This window comes from Loxodonta africana, chromosome 13 (genome assembly GCF_030014295.1).
Source record: "Loxodonta africana isolate mLoxAfr1 chromosome 13, mLoxAfr1.hap2, whole genome shotgun sequence".
Lineage (NCBI taxonomy): Eukaryota > Metazoa > Chordata > Mammalia > Proboscidea > Elephantidae > Loxodonta > Loxodonta africana.
In genome coordinates this window covers 42,774,654-42,790,671 of record NC_087354.1, presented here as the reverse complement: position 1 = coordinate 42,790,671, position 16,018 = coordinate 42,774,654, and the positions used below count along the sequence as shown (strand labels likewise).

The 16,018-nt window shown below is 36.8% G+C and overlaps 1 protein-coding gene across 7 annotated transcripts in view; it reads left to right on the top strand.

Annotated features, from left to right (window-relative positions):
• Positions 1-16,018, top strand: part of NEO1 (neogenin 1) — a 218,501-nt gene that overhangs the window by 42,840 nt on the left and 159,643 nt on the right. The window lies entirely within an intron of this gene.

Here is a 16,018-nt window from a genome sequence, read left to right as displayed (position 1 = left end):
TTGTTTATGCATTTTATGTGAGTTCCCATGTAGGCCTGTATTCAAACAAAAGTCCAGAATTGTAGTAACAGCTTTCTTATCAATGAGAAATGTATAAAATGTTTAGTTACGAGCCCAGATCTATAGAAGCTTTTATTCTGGATTTCTCTGGATGCAGAAAGACGTCCATTTATTGATAAGATTTTTTTAATGTGACACATTTGAGTGTGCATATAGTTTATTGCAGTTTAAAACTATACTGAAAATTGATTCGGTTATTTAAGGAATTTCTGAGTCTGTCGCCACTATCCACATGTAGCTATTGAGCACTTGAAATGTATCTAGTTCTATTTGAGATTTGCTGTGAGTATAAAATACACACTGGATTTTGACGATTTAGTATAAAAAATATAAAATATGTTAATACTCTTCCTATTGATTACATGTTTAAATGATATTTTAGATATATTAGGTTAAATATATTATTAAAACTAATTTAATGTATTTTTTACCATTTAATGTGATTATTGGAACACTTAAAAGTACATATTTTATTTTCATTATATTGTACAGTACTATCCTGAAGTTTCTCTTCAGGATCTCAGAATTCTTTAGAATATGATGCTTTGGGCCACAGCTTCTCAATTTACATTCCATGTCATGGACTCTCAGGGTAGAAAGTGCAGTTGGGTTTCACATCAGATTGGAGCCAGAAATGTGATGCTGTAAGAAGCGTCTGTGTCCTTACAAACCCCCCCTTTTTTTTTCCTTAAGTCAGTTTGCCTGAAATTCCGTGGTTCATAATCAGAAGCGCCTTAGTAAGTCACACAAATGTGAGTCTTTTTTCCAAGCAGGGTTATAAACTTGAGGGCAAAGATCGTCTTGTATTTCTTGCCAGTGGCCTACAAGATTGTAAATGTGATAAGCACTTGTTGAGCTGAGGAAGTGCCAAAATATCAACACCTGTAGCAGTGATTTTCCAAGTTTCTCAGAGGAGAGAGAGGACACTTACGGCTGTGGTGATCCAGGAAAGTGTCAGGGAAAAGATAGAATTTGAGCTGTGACCCATATCAACAATAAAATCACCTAGCATTATAAACTTGACACTTTCTGAGGGCTTGAGTGGGGACATATTGCTTTTGCCATCACAGTGAAGATGGATGAAACTTTCCAAAAGTCTGTTTAAAATAAAAGCAATGCAAAGAGGATTGACAGGACCCTGAACTAAAAAACAAAGACAAAACTGAAAACCAGCCCACGAAGATCACCAGACTTGGGATTTACCACCATTTATGGAGAGAGTTCCATCTTAAAAGAACAGAGTTTTATAAGGTCAAATTCGTCTCAATGTCATGAAGTTAAAGAAAATAATGATCAGGAGAAAAAAGGAGGGAGGAGAATAAACAACAGTAAGAAGGTGGTAATAGAGAGTGTTATAACTAAAGGGCGTGAATGAGCTTTTTTTCAGTCAGGATCCATTCAGGAGACAGAAACTGTACCACTAAATCGAACAAGAAGGTTTTAAGAAGAAGAATTGTTATTTAGGCAGAGGTGATTAACTAATAATGGGTAAAAGAGAACTCTAAGATGTACAGAGATAGTAACTGCCAAGAATGACTACTGCTATTTCTAAGGCAAAAAGTAAATATGGAAGGAATTTAGAAACTCAGAGGAGCCTCCACCCTCCCTCCCCCCAGGTCAAGATCCAGACCTGTGAGGAGAGGGCTATGTCTGTTTCTTGATTATAATGATGAGTGGACACTAGATTTTAGGTTTAATTAAAAGCAGTTTCTTTCGTCCTCTGCCCCACGTTCCTTTATTAAAAATCAGGAATTTCACCACCTGTTTAAGAGCGGGAATAATTATGTGGACGTAAAAGAATAGGAGCAGGAGTACAGATTGGATTTCATTAGCCCAATGATTTGCGAAGACCTGATAAATTATTTTAATTATTGTTTTTGGTATCTTAGAGAAAATAAAATGTCTGATAGGCATTTTTTTCTGGCTCCAAATGAAAATGTCTTGAAATACGATATAGTACTAACTGGTGAACAAGTCACTTCACTTTCTAGGTATCTACCTCATCCTACATAAAATGAAGGGTGTAGTTAAGGTTCTTTCTTTGTCCTAAATTAAAACAATTTTCAATTTCATAATTTTTGATTTTGAAGTACTTTTAGAAAATAGAATAAAAACCTTGGTAAGCAGGCAAATAAAAATATCCAGTGCACGGAAAACAATGTGTGTTAAAAAGATAGATCCTCAGCCTTATCCATATGGAAAGAAGTACAAGTTAAAACAATTTGATAACCATTTTTTGCCCATTAAATTGGTGACCATTTAAAAGTCACTCAGCATTGAGAAAGGAAAGGGGATAAAGCCTCTTTCATATACTATTGAAGGTTGTATAAACTGATGCAGGCTTTTGGTGACTGGTATTTATCAAGATTTAAAATACGTGTTATTTTTGACGCAGCGATTCTGCCTCTACGTATCTATCCTACGGACATCTCTCACATATACAGAAAGTTATAGGCACGAGGGTATCCACTGAAGCATTGTTTACAGTAGCAAAAAATTGGAAATGGCTCAAATGCTACATAGATAGAGCTCTTCTATCTTTGTTGGGTGACCATGTGTCCCCTTTTCCACGGGATCAGCCAGATGTACACCTGTGCTACCAGCATAATTATTACAACCATTCTCTTTTACTCTTAGAAGTGCCCTGGTTTGGATGATGATTTATATGTTTATTGTATGTGCACACTAATAGAAATAGAGTACAATGCAGCTGCTAAAAAGGAGGAGGTAGACCTGTATGCACCGAAGTGAAAATATGTTCAGGTACATTGTGAAGCTAGAGAAACAAGTTGTAGAACAGTATATATTGTTATCCTATTCACTTTTTTAAACGGTAAAACCTTTAAATTCTTTGTATGAGTGAAAGAGAAAGAAAATGAGAAAATCTGTTGAAAAATGTTAGTGGTGGTAACTTGTGTTGCGAGGTGGCAACCCAATGAATGAGTATATCTTTTTTTTTCTTTTTAAATAAAAGCAGTAACAACAAAAGGAGGGGGGAGCTGTTATTGCCAGCAGATGCTATAATTTTTAACCAGAAAGCATTAATTATATAACTATACAAAAATACATTGTTTTTGGTATAAAATTATAACTATTGTACTGTATTCTCTATAAGTAATAACTATTGTACTAAAAAGAATGTAATAATGGAAATTTAGAAATTTGTCACTATTCCTCCACCATTACAAATCAACTGTTTATTTTTCATACTTTCTCCTGTTACTTGTAGCTGTATATAGATAATTCTTTCATGGTTTTAATCAGATCACAGATGTAACTTCATATACGTTTAAAAATCATACTCTATAGCATATTTTTTGCTACAATCTAGTAACTTTTTAAATTATACTTCAGATGTAGGTTTACAGAGCAAACTAGTTTCTCATTAAACAGTACACATATTGTTTTATGACATTGGTTAGCAACTCCATATGTCAGCACTCTCCCTTCTCAACCTTGGGTTCCCTATTACCAACTTTCCTGTCCCCTCCTGCCTTCTAGTCCTTGCCCATGGGCTGGTGTGCCTCTTCAGTCTCGCTTTTTTTTTTATGGGCCCTTCTTATCTTTGGCTGAAGAGTAAACCTCGGGAGTGACTTTATTACAGAGCTAAAAGGGTATCTGGCAGCCATACTCTTGGGGTTTCTCCAGTCTCTGTCAGGCCAGTAAGTCTGGTCTTTTTTTCGGTAAGAGTTTTGTTCTACATTTTCTTCCAGCTGTGTCCGGGACCCTCTATTATGATCCCTGTCAGAGTAGTCAGTGGGCAGTGGTATTAGCCAGGCACCAGCTCGTTGTACTGAGCTCAGTCTGGTGGAGGTCGTGGTTTAGTAGCTTATCATTTTTGAATGCTTATTACGTGCTAGGTACTGTGCTAAGAGCTTTACATACATTATATGATTTAGTCCTTACAACTACATTGTGAGGCAGTGGCTATTATTACTCCCATTTTATAGGTGAGTAAACTTGAGAATAGATAATTTCCCAAGGCCACACAGTCAGCAAATGGCAGAGCTGGGATTTGAACTTAGGCACCTGACTTTCAAACCCATGCTCTGTCCACTACCCTCATTGCCTCCCTTCACAGTTTTTTAGTGACTGTATAATAATATCAACATACCGTAATTTACTTAGCCATTTTTCTAGTTATATGTCTAGTTTATAGGCTTTAAAATTTGAAACTCAAAATATTTTAATTAAACCAGTGCCTAGTACTATGGACAGTGGTATACATATATGCAGTTATGTTCTAGTATTATTTGACCTTTATGTACGACATTCTTGCAAAGTTGGTTTTCATTAATTTGAAGATGCAGTCCTCTGGAAAAACAATTCTTTTTTTCTCTCAAGTAATCAGACAGTATGTATAAAAATCAACAGTGAAGTCATAAAAAAAAAACAACAAAACATTGCTGTTGAGTTGATTCCGACTCATAGCGACCCTGTAGGACAGAGTAGACCCGCCCCAAAAGGGTTTCTAAGGAGCAGCTGGTGGATTCAAACTGCTGACCTTTTTTGGTTAGCAGTTAAGCGCTTAACCTCTGCTACCAAAAGGGCTCCAGCAAATGACCACGAAAGGACTCGAGCCTCAGTCTTCTGATCCGGAATCAGACACCTTATTCATTACCACGGGCCAATGCTTACATTGCTTACAGTATGTATTATATGAGAAATTACAACTTCAACTTTCATAGAGAAGTTACATTGTAACTGAGGAGAGTTAGATAGCTTTCTGACTTCTCTTCGCTGGATCAGTGTTATTCACTGCTCGTTTGTCTTTAGGAGATAGAAACCATCAATTTAGTAGAGGAACCTAAGTACTAGACAAGTGTCAGCTGCTGTAGTTGGATTGAGGGAGATAATTAAGGGCTTTATTTTAAAGCTCACCTGCTGGACTTCTAGATACCTGTTAAAATAAGAGTAAAACATATGGTTATGTAGCAAATAGCTTCAGAAGCCTCTTTGCCTAATTATAGTTTTTGAAGGCAATTTTCCTGATCTTTCTATAAAATTTTTCCTGATCTTTCTATAAAATTTTCCTGATCTTTCTATAAACAGCATTTATTTGATGACAGTTTTGTTGAGAATGTTGTTTATTCTATTGAACTGGAATGTTGTTGGAAATAGACCACTTCAGTATTTGCTTACTCAGTGTAGCTTCTTACCTGGTCTTTTCAGTGCTCTTATTATCTTGGCATTTATGTTTTGTGTTAGAAAGATTATTACACATAAAAATGAAAATAATTACTAGTATCATAAGATATCCAGTTGTTTGTATTTCTAATTGTTTCATAAATGTCATAATTATTATTTTTTAATAAAGTTTAATTTTTTTAATCAGTGTTAGCTTTACAAAAAAATTACAAAGGTAATACACAGTTCCCTCACCCCTTAGCATCTCTCATTAGAGTGGAACATTTGTTACAATTAATGAACCAATACTGATGCGTTATTATTAAAGTCCATACTTTATTCACAGTTCCTTATTTTTTACCTAATGCCCTTTACATGTTCCAGGATCCCATTCAGGATACCACATTACATTTACTTTATTTATGTAAATACCCTCAAGGGAGGGGAGAATAACACCCCACCCTTTAAGTGTGTGCATAGTGAGATCCTTAGACTCCTCTTTGGCTGTGACAATTTCAGACTTCCTTGTTTTGAGGATTACTGGTCAGGTATTTTGTAGAATGCTCCTTGATTGGGATTTGCCTGATGTTTTCTTCATAATTAGATTGGGGTTATGGATTTTGGGAGGAAGACCACAGAGCTTTGTAAAATATCATTTTCATCACATCATATCAAGAGTATATACTATTAACATGACTTTGTCAGTGTTGATTTGGATGACCTGGCTGAGGAAGTGTTTCTCCACTGTAAAGTTAACTCATTTATAAGTTAATCTCATTTATTTTACAGCTGTATCACTTTTATCCCATACTGAAAATCCCTGTTCTCAGTCGCATGAGTGAAATTACTTATTTGGTTTATCCCACAGCACGCACACAACAGTCTCAGATAATAGTACCAGTATTAACAGCAAAAAGTGTTTGTTAAAAGCAATTTCTTTCTTTTTTTTTTTTTTTTTGTATTTTTGATCCTTAGAGTCCATACCAGTATGTAGAGTTTGGTTATTGAGTTTTGAAATTCACTTAAACTACTTACTCAGTGTGGTTATAATGGCAATTGGAGACTTAGGCTCATTTGTTTCATTTTGCCTTTAATTTTTAGGGATTTTTTTGAAATTTGATTTTTTAATTATGTGAAATATTTACATGGTTCCAAAGTCAAATCTGTTAACAAGTTCTCCTCAGAGACATCTAGCTTCAATCCTTGTCTCTTCTACCATATTTCTTTTCCCTGTAGGTATTACGTATTAACATCCCATCTCTCTAGGTAAATATACCCACTTTTCTCTTAGGTAAATATATCCGCTTACTTTATTCTAGCAGTCACTCCGTGGTAGACTATAAAGTAATTCAACTTTACTATTTACAACTGCATAGTGCTGCATTCTGTGGCTCTGTTGTAGTTTTATTCAGCCTGTCCCTTATTGATGGTTATCAGGGTTGTTTCCAGACTATGGTTCCAAATAGTATGGCAATTAATAGCCTTCTGTATACCTATTTTTATGTTTTGGCCAATGTATCTTTGGGACAGATTCATAAACATAGGATTGTTGACATAGACAAAGGATAAAGTATGTATGTGATTGTACTAGATGTTGCAGTTCTCCTCTGTAGTGATCGCACCATTTTGCTTTCCCATCAACCTGTTCCTCTACAGCTTTGCCTGTAGAGTATGTTGTTAAATATTTGGATTTTTGCCAATCCGATAGGTGACAAACTGTATCTCAATGTAGTTTTAATTTGCATTTCTCTTATTATGAATGAGGTTGAGCATCTTTTCCTAGGACTAAGGGCCATTTGCATTTCATTTTAGTAACTAAATCTCATCTGTGTGAAAATGATATGCTGTTACAGTAAGCATGGAAAAATCTTATTGTACTCCCACAGTTGCATTTGCAGCTGCTTCTGTTTATTATAAGGAGGTCTGGTGGCACAGTGGTTAAGCGCTCAGCTGCGAACTGAAAGATTGGCAGTTTGAACTCAACAGGCACTCTGTGGATGAAAGATGTGGCAGTCTGCCTCTGTAAAGATTTCAGCCTTGGAAACCCTATGAGGCAGTTCTTCCCTGTCCTGTAGGGTCGCTGTGAGTTGGAATTGACTCGATGACAATGGGTTTGTTTTTCTATTTTCTCTTTATTTTATATGTATATATTGATTGAGTTCTTAATCTCTTGAGAACACACTTCTAATGTGAAATAATTTAGAAGGAGGGGGCAGGTCCAAAACTTCAAAATCAAAGAAATATGTTAATAGTGTTAGAAAGATAGACAACAGTCCTAACATATTCACAGTGAAGCCATATATATATAAATATAAATATATGTATATATTTATTTCACATTAGAAGTGTGTTCTCAAGAGATTAAGAACTCAATCAATGAAGTATGAAATTATTTGTGGCTTAATAGGACAGCTTACTAATGCAGGATTGAGTTAACAAGGTTTTTGAATTCAGCTTATTTCTGTAAGTCAATATACAGTTGCATAAAAGAATTCTAGAACCCGGTCGACAGATCTAGTGAGACTGTGGCTTGATTCTTCTGAAACATCTGTTTATTTTACACTGAGAGCTTCTGCATGCACAGCAGTCTTTGCAGAAAATAGCCTTGGTATTACCAGATTCATTAGTACAGATTCTTAGTCTTGTGTCCTCTTTTGCATATATTTAAGTTGTTAGATTATCCTGTGGGATTTCATAAATATCACTTGTGTTAGTAAAGCTGCTGACAGCATAAGCTCTCAATAAATTATTCATGTGCTATTTGTTTTCTGTGTTCAAGAGTTAATGCATCTTTACTCAGGTTTTTTTTTTTTTTTTTTGCCTGAACTTGGTGTAACCATTTGTAGACCTATATTGGTATACTCTTACAATATCTGTATTGCATGCTTTCCTTATAAGAAAGGTACTCCATTAGAAATATTTTGAGCAACATCAGCTCTCTAGAAACAGAGCTGGCTACGTGAAGAGTTATGGAAAAATAGCTTTAGAAATGTGAAATAATTACTGTCATAAAAATTTCTGCTTTTTGAAGATGTGGGTTACTGAATTTTATCACTTTCTGCTGTCTTCTCGGTACTTTCTGTTGGCTTTCATTCATTGAAAACTTTAGGTCCTGGTTTACAGTCTTTCTTGCCATTCCAAGTCTACTACCATTGTAGATAATTGAGTGTCTACTTCCCTATCTTTGTTTTTTTTTTTTTTTTAAATAATACTGTATTTTAAGGTGAAAATTTATAAACAAATTAGGTTCCCATTTAACAATTTCACAGTGTGTTATCATGCTCATGCAGTTCTGGTTATACCATTTCTAGTATTCTAGTTTCCCTGCCCCCTTACCTTCTCATCTGTGCTTTAGAGTAATTTTTGACTGTTTGGCCTCTTATAGGTGATTTTTTAAAGGAACTCATTACTCACAGGTGATATTCTTTATTTTACGAGCCAAAGTGTTATTTAGCTAAAAGGTGACATCAAGGGAGAATTTCCGTTTAAAGCTTAAAGCGTATCTCAGGACAGTAGACTCGAGGAGTCCTCTAGTCTCAACTGGTCCAGCAAGTCTGGACTTCTTAAGAATTTGGGTTCTGTCCCACATTCTTCTCCCATTCTGTCAGGATCCATCTATTGTGGCCCTGATCAGAATGGCTGGTAGTGGTAGCCGGGCACTATTTAGTTCTTCTGGTTTCAGGGTCAATGAGGCCATGGTTCGTGTAGACTGTTAGTCGTGTAGACTACTTTCTTCTCTGAGTCTTTGGTTTCTTTGTTTCTCTTTTGTTCCAGATGTGCAGAGACCAATAGTTGTATCTTAGATGACTGCTCACAAGCGTTTGGGACACTGCTCGCCACATTGGGATATAGAACATACACTTTATGAACTACATTATGCCATTTAACTGAGTTGTCTCATGACACTATGGTCCTAAGCCTTCAAACTCAGAAAACCAATCTTGTAAGGTGTTTGGTTATGGCTAAGAAGTATCTGTACCTGTGTCCCCTATGTGGTTTATTATATACATGGATATTCATGCATGCACACACGTCTGTATGTACATATGCCTATAGGTGCATCTATCTGTGCACATGTATGTACCCATATATTCATACCCATACAAATATATACCTCTGTATACATATTTGTGTAACTACACACATATTTTTTGTTAGTGTTGTGGCAAAATTATATTTGTCATATCCTTTACGAGAAGCATGCTTTTATCTTGTGCGATTATTAGTGACATCATTTACCTTGGTCAAGCTGCATGCACTTCACCCACATTCTATGCTAACTCTCCTATCACCAAAAATAACAAGTGTCTACTATCTCAAGAGTGCTTGTCTCTCATCTTCCCATCCTTGGTAACTACCCGTGAGTGTTGATCTCTGTATGTATATCTAGTCTTCTTATAAAAGTGTGATCATACAATATTTGTTCTTTCGTATTTGACTTACTTCACTCAGCACAATGTCCTCCAGATTCATGCACGGTATAAGATGTTTTGAGGACTCATCATTATTCTTTATGACTGCATAGCATTCCGTTGTATGAATGTACCACATTTTGTTTATCCATTCATCTATTGATGGGCACTTAAGTTGTTTCCATCTTCTTGCTGTTGTGAGTAATGCTGCAATGAACATAAGGTGTGTTGACCTGTCCAATATCACTTCAGTTCTTTAACCTTCTCCTCTTCAGTGACTGCGCTCTTTCATGCTACTTTAAGCATCAGCTTCAGTAACTGCATCCTACCCGCGTCATCACTCAGTGCTGAAATATTACAGTAACATCCAGTCGTACCACAGTCTCTGTTCCTTCCAGGTTTCTCACATTACACTGACATTGTTTTTAACAGGACTTCGAACCAGTTCATTCCAGTTCAACCCTGTGCTGAAAATTTGCATTTCCACCCCAGATATACTGAATCCGAATCTGCATTTTAACAAAATTCCCAGGTGATTCTTATGTATAATAAATTTTGAGGACCACTGCTCTTTTAGTTCTTACAGGGTTGCTATGAGTTGGAATCGACTTGACCGCAGTCGGTTTGGTTTTGATTTGGTTCCCTAACCAGCAGCATTAGCATCACCTGGGAGCTCGTTAGAAACGTAAATTATCACCAGGGGTTTGAACAAATGGTTCGAAGCCCTGGTTTTTCCCCATCCCAGTTCACTCCTGTTACTTTCTTCCCTCTCTGTCTTAGATTCCATAGACGGATGCTTCAGCCACTTGCTGGTATCTTCAGTCCTTTTGTTTCATTGTCCCTTTCAACTTACCTGCCTGTTGTTGGCGTTAGGTGCTATCAGGTTGGTTCCGACTCATAGCCATCCTATGCATAACAAGAACGAAACACTGCCCGGTCCTATGCCATCCTCACAATTGTTGCTATGCCTGAGCCCATTGTTGTAGCCACTGTGCCAATCCATCTTGTTCAGGGTCTACCTCTTTTTTGCCTGGAAAACTCAGTTTTAAGTATCTGCCATGTCTGCCCTTTCTACTTTACAAAATCATGTACTCAGATATTTGAACTTTTAAAATTCAATTACCAACTTCACCTGGGCTCTTAGTGCAGTACAGTCCACTCACTCTGTTTTCCCTTTTCAGTGCTCTCTTGCCCTCTCACCACAGCTATTTCAGATGTTTATCACTACCTGCAGTCCTTACCCTTCCCAACATCCCTAGCCCTTGCCATCAGTCAGTGAACTCACCTCATGCTTCAGAGACGACACAAGCCATTGACAGTGACATCCACAACTGTCACCAAGCCAACCCATATTCTCATCGTTCCTTCTTGTTATAGTGAAAGAGGTGTCCTTCCTCCAACCTGAAGTTAATCCTTCTGCACGTCTTATCTAATAAATTCTAAGCATTGATTTAGTTGCACTGCATAAATTTGCCATGGTGACTATATGAGGAAGAATGCGGCATCAGGATTAGAGAAAGACTCATTAACAACCTGAGACATGCAGATGACACAGCCTTGCTTGCTGCAAGTGAAGAGGACTTGAAGCACTTACTGATGAAGATCAAAGACTGTAGCCTTCAGTAAGGATTACACCTCAACATAAAGAAAACAAAAATCCTTACAACTGGACCAAGAAAAAGCATCATGATAAATGGAGAAAAGATTGAAATTGTCAAGGATTTCATTTTACTTAGATCCACAGTCATTGCCCATGGAAGCAGCAGTCAAGAAATCAAACAACATATTACATTGGGCAAATCTGCTGCAAAGACCTCTTTTAAGGATGCAAAAACAAAGATGTCACTTTGAAGACTAAGGTACGCCTGACCCAAGGCATGATATTTTCAGCCGCATCGTATGCATGTAAAAGCTGGAGAAGGCCAGAGAAGATTGATGCCTTTGAATTATGGTGTTGGTGAGAATATTGAAAATACCATAGACTGCCAGAAGAATACACAAATCTGTCTTTAGAAGAAGTACAGCCAGAATGCTCCTTTGGAAGCGAGGATTGTGAGACTTTGTCTCATGTACTTTGGACATCTTATCAGGAGGGCTCAGTCCCTGGAGAAGGACATCATGGCTTGGTAAGGTAGAGGGTGAGTCAAAAAGAGGAAGACCCTCAACGAATTGGATTGACACAGTGGCATCAACAATGGGCTCAAATCTAGCGACAATTGTGAGGATGGTACAGGAACAGGCAGTGTTCTGTTCTGTTGTACTTGGGGTCCCTATGAGTTAGAACTGACTCAACAGCACCTAACAATGATAACATTTTTATTTTCATTAAGTTCATAATATTTTGTAATTTCTCATGTGATTTTTTTTTTCTTTGATCTGCGGATGTTGCTTAATTTCCAAATATTTAAGGATTTTCCAGGTATCTATTACTGATCTCTAGCCTAGTTCTAGTGTGGTTAGAGAACATACTTAAGTCCCCTCATGGGGTACGTTAGCATCCATCCAGAGACTCAAGGACACTCTTCTGCCAAACTCTGGCATTCTCTCCTCTTTCATACGCTGCCTTGCAGTTGCAATTTCCTTGGCCTCCCCAGCTCTGATTTCTCTTTCTGCAATTCAGTGAGATGGCAGAGCTGTCTTTGGTTTCCCCGTTCCTGTGCTGAGGCCTGGAAACTACTCCAGGCTCTAAGATGGGATGATGTTAAAGCTCACCTTGATTTGTTACCTTTCTCTCAGGGGTCATAATCCTGGGCTGTCAGTGTCTGAAAAGGATAGTTTCATTGCTTTTGTCCAGTTTTCTAGTTGTCTAAGATAGGAGGGCAGGTTGGTCCCTGTTACTCCCTTATCGAGAGAAGCCTGGATCCCAGTCACTCTCTTCATGCTTGAATCTTCTATTTCACCCTATCTATTGGTTCTTTCTGTCAGCTTTTCAATGTGCTCAAGCCTCTTCTCTATTACACAGAATTTAGAAGAAAAAGCTCAGTTCTTCTTTACTTAACAACCTACCTTTCCTTTACCTTTTATAGCCAAATTATTTGAAAGTGTTATCTATACTCTTTTTCCTTCGAAGTGTCATTTGTGGACTGGCAGCCTCGCCTCACCTGGGAACTTGTTACAAATGCAGAATCTCAGGCTCCACCCCAGAACTACTGGATCCCAATAGGAATTTTAACAAGATCCCTAGGTGATTTGTATGCACATTAAAATTTGAGAAGCACAGTTCTACATTTTACAGGCTCTGCTTCTTCTGTTTTCCATCTGTTTCCTCAGTGCATTGCAGTCTGGCATCTACCTTTGGTGCTCCACTGAAGCCGTTCTTGCCTAGGCTATCAGTGACCTCAATATAAATATAATGAATGTTTATCTGTATTTTACTCTCAACAGTTCATCCTCCTTTTTGAGCATTTCTTTCACTTCTGGGATGCCATGGTCTCTTGTCCTCTTATCTGAGGGTTTACACGCTTTATTTCTCTGCTTGTCTCTATCTTGGTGTTCTGCAGAATTTGGTCTTAAGCTATCTTCAGATGTTGTACTCCTTTGTCTATCTCATTTTCTCCTGTGATTTCAGTTTCAACCTGTATCTCCGTTATGTATCACCCCTGATTTCCAGGCTTGTGTATCCTCGACATCTGTGTCCCAGAAATATCTTAATCTCTCCATATCTGTAGCTGACACCATGATCTTCTCCACTGTGTACTATTCCTCAGTGATTGGCACCACCATTCAGCCATCGTCCAAGCCAGAGACTTATCAGTCGCCTTGACTCTTCTTTCACCCGTACTCCACATTTACTCACTGCCACTTCCACATTTATTCATTTCCCAAGGCTTATCAATTCTACCCTCACTATTTATGAGATCTGCCCAATGCTCTTAGTTACTATTGCTGCTTTCAAGTCAACTGAGATAACTGCAGTAGCTTATGGAGCAAAACAGGGTAGAAAACATTAGTTAACTCTTACGTGCTTCCTGCTTTTAATTGATAACATGAATGTATTTGGTAGAGATCTTTAAATGTTAAACTATTTTAACTTGAATTATAAATTGAGAATTTGAAGCAGGAGAGCCTGGTAATAGTGTATTGCAAAGGATTAGGAAGCATGAATTTAAGATTTGGAAATTGACTGCATGGGGTAGGATGTTTGAAAGAGTATGTTATTAAAGAGCAAAATAAATATGAAGTCTAGTCTTTGACTCTAGTCTCTTAACCTATAATGAAGAGACAATTTTCTCATAATGAATAACATTATACAGAATGCTTGTATTTGTAGGTATACAAAAATGTTTGCTTATCTTTCTGCCCTGCATGTCTGCCACCATCAAACTTTGAACCTTGTTGGGCAATAGGACAGAGAGATTTCATTTTATTTCTGCCGGTACACAAACGCTGTATGTTATTGTTTTACTCACGGTACAATACAGTTTAGAATTATCACTGGCCACACAGTTAAGGTGTGCAGTCAGCGATGTGATTTATTGACGTTTGGGGGTGGGAGAATTGCAAATGAAATAAGGTCCCTGAGGATATTTTCCTTTCATAAGATGGAATTCTATCAAGAAGTGAGAAACTTTCTATCAAAAAGTGAGGAATAGACTATCAAGAAGTGACAGGTATTTCATTAAGAAGTGAGAAATTTGAAGAGACTTGGGATGTAGAAGACATCAGACAGGATCATTAAGCCTATTTCAAAACAAGTTGTCCAGTGACTCTGGCCATAATAAACTAAAATAAAACAAACTTAAGTGGATGGGGAATCAGGACCCTGGTGAGACGTTGAGGACAGTTTTTATACAAAGTCAACCAGGGAGTGAGTGCCCGATAACCCCTCTCCTGTGACAAAGAAAAAGTGGTTAAAGAAAACAGTGATAGGTCCTTTAAAAAAATAATCTTCTGTTTCCGACAAAGGATTGTTCACCACCAACAACAAAAGGTTTTTGTTATTTAAAAAGAAGATGACAAAAATACATAAGCAATGATTCATCTATAAAAATAGTAAGTAATACAGAAATAGATGGAGTAAAAAGAGCGCTCTCCATCAGCACCCCAATGCCATCACCCTCCCTAGGAGAAAACACTGTTTATTCTAGTAGATGTTTTGCTGTGTATTTACAATTTAAAAATGTGCACACACACATGTAAAAACAGTATATGTATATATATATTTTAACGTAAGTGATAAATACTATGCATATTTTGAAACTTGAATATTTTTAATTTAACAATATATCTCTACAATCCTTCCATCTGAGTATATACCTCCATCTTTTAAATAGCCACATATTATTCTATAGTATGATTGCACTATATCCATTCTTTGATTTATAGCAATTTAGGTTATTTGAAGTTTTTCACTATTAGAAACAATGCTAGTGGTAAATGTTCTTGAACATTGTTTCTTTGTGCATGTGTTGAAGTTTTTTTTTAAATAAATCAAAGTGTAATTGCTAAGCCAAAGGAAAAGAAATACATAAAATTTTAATAGATAACTGCCCATATTTCCCTCCAAAAAAGGCTGTATCAGCTTACATTCCCACCAGTAATATTTGAGAGAACCCCTTTACCCATATCCTCAGCAGCATTAACAGTATTAATTAAAAATTACTTTGTGGTTCTGAAAAAATGGGAAATCATTTTAATTTGCATTTCCTGGATTTTCAGTGAGGGTGAAACTTACATTTTTTATTTGTATTTCTTTTTCCATTAATGTTCTTGTTCTTTGCCTGTTTTTTGATGGGGTTGTAAAAGCTCTGCCTGTGTACTGGATATTGACTTTTTGTTATACATGGTGCAGATATGAACTTCCATCTATCACTTATATTTTAACTTTATTTTTGCCATGTAGAAGTTGTTAGTTTGTCAGATTATACCTGTCAGTCCTTTCCTTCATGGCTTCTCTAGATTTTATGCCTTGCTTACAAATGTCTTCTCCATTCCAATGTTATCAAAATATTCTCTTATTTTTTATACTGTAAGGGATTTTGTCCTCTTCGTGTACATAAAGTATAAGGAAATAGCCTTTTTTCTGCTTAAATAAGCAATACTACGTTGACACAGAATAATTCTGAGTATAGCAAAGGCAAAAGAAAAAAAAATCAACTGAAATCCCGCTACCCTGACATAATCCTGAAACATTATGGTAACTGTATCTTCTTATGTATCACTTCAGGTATTCACACAAGTTTGAACACACACCCAGATTTACCAAATTCATATGTGTAATATTTATAAATGGATTTTACATATGGAAACTATTTTGCATATGCACATGTAATTTTACTTAAATGGAACCATGTATGCCTGGTTGAGGATTTTTATTCTCTCTGTTTCTCAAACACTGACACACACACACCCATGCCTTTTCTCCCAGTAACCAGTGGTAACAGCCTGCTGCACACTTTGCTACCTTTCTCAGTGTTCCT